Genomic DNA, 4,740 nt, shown 5'->3' with positions numbered 1-4,740 from the left:
TGAAAATTGGGGACTGCTGAATAGAGCCTCACTTTCATGTACAATCGTCTAATTTCACCTTCAGTCGAATTCTCTACGCTAATTGAGTAACATTGACTCAATCAGTACCTCATCCCTTTGCATTTGATCCAAATTGTGTTTTAGCTTGCTGATTATTCGAAGTCCGTAAGCATGCCAAATTTCATCTTGTTGAAGGTTCTGGTGTATTTTCGTTCTCTGTAAATTAATTGATTAGCTGTACTTCATTTTTGCTGACTACATCTAGGTGCGTATTCGCTGCTTTCTTCCACAGCCCTACTTGTTCCATCTGAGTTTCCACAGATCTGTTTCAGCCTGTGTACATATTCATTTACCCTCCGTATCTCCACTGAGCTGACGACAGAAAACTCGGTATTCACCCCTGTCACAATGCCATTCAATATTTCCTTCCGTGTCCCACTAAAGTATCATATTCTCTGAATTCAGTGTCTCCCGTGGCAACAGCAGCTTGGCGCATTATTGCATTGGTAGACCATTTAGGACAGAGCTCAGGAGAAACTTCTTCACCCAGAGAGTGGTAGCTGTGTGGAATGTTCTGCCCCAGAGGACAGTGGAGGCCCACTCTCTGTATTCATTTAAGAAAGAGTTGGATAGAGCTCTCAAAGATAGTGGAATCAAGGGTTATGGAGATAAGGCAGGAACAGGATACTGATTAGGAATGATCAGCCATGATTATATTGAATGGTGGTGCAGGCTCAAAGGGCGGAATGGCCTACTCCTGCACCTATTGTCTATTGCCTATTGTCTATTTCTTTCGAGGATGAGCATGGAAATTCCTCAATGTCCTTCATCTTCATGTTCCTTGGGGTCATCCTCCCATGACCGATGTTAACTCCCAAGAATGTCACCTCTCCCTTCACAAATTCTGTTTTCTTTAAATGTATTGTTTTTCATAATCATTCCAAGAGTTCTGCCAACTGTACCATGTAATCTTTCCATTAATGGCTAAAGATCATGAAATCATAAGCACATGAAATAATAACAGCACAACTTAATCCTGCCACAACTCTGTTCATAAGTCTTTGAAATGTGTCTGGTACATTCTTTATTCCAAAGAGCATCACTTTGAATTGATATAGCCCATTTCGAATTAGAAATGCATTTTGCCTTCTCTGATAAAGGTACCTGCCAATAGCCACACATTATGTCCAACTTTGTGATATAAATGACTTGTCCAACTTACTCTATACTATCCTTCAACCTTGAAATCAGATATGAGTCCAATTTACTTTTGATAGTCCACGAAAAATCATCGAGTCCCATCAGGTTTGGGAACTAATACAATCGGCAAATTCCACTCACTCTGACTCAGCTTGAGCAATGCATCCACTTCTTTCTGGACCTGTGTGGCTTTGAGAGGATTAAGCCTGTAGGAGTGTTGTTTTATCGGAACAGCATATGTTACTTCCATCTCCTGCACAATAGTATTAGTCCTCCCCATTTCTTTTCCTATAGATATCATCATACTGCTGCAATAAATCTTTCAACTTGGTTCTTTGCTTCTTAGACAAATAGCTCACTATCCAATTGTATTCTTCCTCATTATTTAACTTAAATTGAGGCACATCAAAATTCACATTATCTGGATTTGATTCCTCACTCTGCGGGGCAGTAACTAAGATATGTTTCTCCAGTGGCTTTTCTATTCTGTGGCATATTTTACAGGTGCAGCCCAGGCCAATAGAAGTGCTTTTGTATCCTAGCCTGAGTCTTCCTCACACTGAGATGACTTCCTAACTGGTAATTCATGTGCTACCTGCAATACTTCCTGTCTGTATGCAACTGGCAACACAATCTGGTTCACGACAGCCCATTTCTCCTCTGCACTAACCTGCCGTGGTCTCTATTTTTGTCTGAGAATTCTATAGTTAAGCTAATAACCTTTGGAAATACATTCTGATTCCTTTTCCAAGTATGCATCATGATACAGATCTTTTATTGCCTCAGCTTTCTGTTGTAAGTCCATTAGCCTTTCAGATTAAACACTTCTGCCTGACCTTGTACCTATTCAGGTTTTTCCCCGTACCATTTTGTCAAACAGGGTGTCAGCTTGTTTTGGACCAGGCCAGACTCCTCAAAACATCTCAAGAAGGTAACCCAGACCCTAACTCTTCTAGTTGTTTTAAGCAGATGTAATGTGGATGCAGGATGCAGATATAAGCAGGAGTGATGCAGCGGGTCAAACCACTCAGTTTGAAACAAAACTGAATTTGTTTACAGACTACTGAATGAAACATAAGCAAAAGAAAGCAGAATTTTGAATAACAACTATTGAAAATCCAACCAACGTGAATACTCGCAACTTAGCAAGAGCAGTTCCAATTTCCTGCAACATTTGATAAAAATATCCTTTGGCAAAAAGATAAATTCAAACTCAGGGTCTTACAAGAGAGAGAGGTTGTAGAGAGGATCAGCGAGGGATCATTGCCTGAAACAGGGAAACTCTTTTTTTACCCCAGCAGCTTCTCGGGATCCCCAGCTAAAACTAAACCAAACTAGCAAAGCATTTTTCTTTGAGGATGGAAATTCCTCGATGGCCTTTGTCTTCGCATTCCTTGGAGTCAATCTTCCATGACTTATGTTATGTCCCAAGAATGTCACTTCTGCCTTCGCGAATTCTGTTTTCTTTAAGTTTATTACCAGTTTTGCTTCTCATAATCATTCAAAGAATGCCAACTGTACCATGTGATCTTCCCATGACTCACTAAAGATCACTACATCATCCAGATAAATTGCACAATTTGTTAATCCACCACAACTCCGTTTATGAGTCATTGGCATGTAGCTGGTACATTCTTCATTCCAAAGGGCATTAATTTGAATTGATATAGGGGTTACAAATGCAGAAACATCTTTCACTTTCTCTGATAAAGGTACCTGCCAATAACCACACAGTAAGTCCAACTTTGTAATGTAAGTGGCTTGTCCAACTTTCTGTATACAGTCCTCCAATCTTGGTATTGGATAGGACTCCAATATGTTATGGCATTGACCTTCCAATCGTCCACACAAAATCATTGAGTACCATCAGGTTTGCGGACTAACAGAACCAGCAAACTATACTCACTCTGTCTGGGTTTGATGATATCTTCGTTGAGCATCACATCCACTTCCTTCTGGACATGTGTGGCTTTGAGAGGATTAAGCCTGTAAGGAGTGTTGTATAATCATGATGTACTTCCACGTCATGCCCAATAGTATTAGCTTTCCCCAACTTGTTTCTGCACATGTCCTCATACTGTGGCAACAAACTTTGCAACTTGGCTCTTTGCTTCTGAGACAGATAGTTCACTAACCTATCCGACTCCTCAAGGATTTCCTCATTATTTAACGTATTTTGAGGCACATCAAATGCCTCTGAATTTTATTCCTTATCCTGGGGGCAGTAACTAATAGCTGTTTTTCCGGTTTCCTGTCTCTACTATAGTAAGATTTCAACATATTCACATGACATACCCGGTGACAGTTTTTTTTTCTATCCTGGTTCTTTACCAGGTAGTTTATCTGACTGAACTTTTTATCAATTTGATAAGGCCTACCAAACCTAGCTTTGAGTGGATCTCCTATCACTGGTAACAATACTAATGCATCACCCCATGGGATAACATCCGAATTTTAGAGTTTTTATCTGCCACCTTCTCATTCAATGCTGTGCCCTCTTTGGGCGCTGTTTCACTAACTCACATACCTGATTTAATCTTTCCCTTACCTCAGATGCATAATTCTAAATGTGAGATCTCCCTCTTCGGTCATGTCAACTTTTCTTCAATTAATTTCAAAGGGTCTCTCACTTCATGTTTGAATATTAACTCAAAGGGAGTAAACTGATTAGATTCATTTGGGGCATCTTTAACGGCAAACAATACTAATGGGATACCTTTATCCAATCATTTGGGTAATCCTGACAGTACGTTCTTAACATGGTCTTCAGGGTCAGATGCCACCTTTCCAAAGCTTCCTGGGATTCAGGATGGTATGCACTTGATTTAAAGTGCTGTATGCTTAAGCTATCCATAACTTCCTTAAATAGCTTAACATTAAAATTACACCGTTGGTCTGACTGAATCTCTCTGGGTAGTCCATACTGGGTAAAGAAAGCTACCAACTCCTCCACCACCCTTTTTGCCATCATACTCCATAAAAGAATTGCCTCCGGAGGTCTGATAGACACATCCATTACAGTTAGCAAGTACTGGTTCCCAGTTTTAGGGAGGAGACCTACACAGTCAATCATAACCTGCATAAAAGGTTCTTTGAATTTGGGAATTGGCAATAAAGGTGCAGGTTTTGTGGGAACGAGAGAAACTCACGTTTGGTATGTTGCCTCCCAGGTGCAAGGGTACGTGATGTCTCTGATCGTGTTTTCCGGGTCCTTAAGGGGGAGGGGGAGCAGCCCGAAGTCGTGGTCCACATTGGCACCAATGACATAGGTAGGAGGAGCACTGAGGATGTTAGGCAGGCTTTCAGGGAGCTAGGTTGGAAGCTCAAAGTTAGAACGAACAGAGTTGTTGTCTCTGGTTTGTTACCCGTGCCACGTGATAGAGAGTCGAGGAATAGGGAGAGAGAACAGTTAAATGCGTGGCTACAGGAATAGTGCAGGAGGGAGGGATTCCGGTATTTGGATAACTGGGGTTCTTTCTGGGGAAGGTCGGACCTCTATAAACGGGATGGTCTGCACCTGAACCTGAGGGGCACCAGTAT

Source organism: Chiloscyllium plagiosum, chromosome 2 (genome assembly GCF_004010195.1).
Source record: "Chiloscyllium plagiosum isolate BGI_BamShark_2017 chromosome 2, ASM401019v2, whole genome shotgun sequence".
In the NCBI taxonomy this organism is placed as follows: Eukaryota; Metazoa; Chordata; class Chondrichthyes; order Orectolobiformes; family Hemiscylliidae; genus Chiloscyllium; species Chiloscyllium plagiosum.
This window is presented reverse-complemented; position numbering follows the sequence as displayed.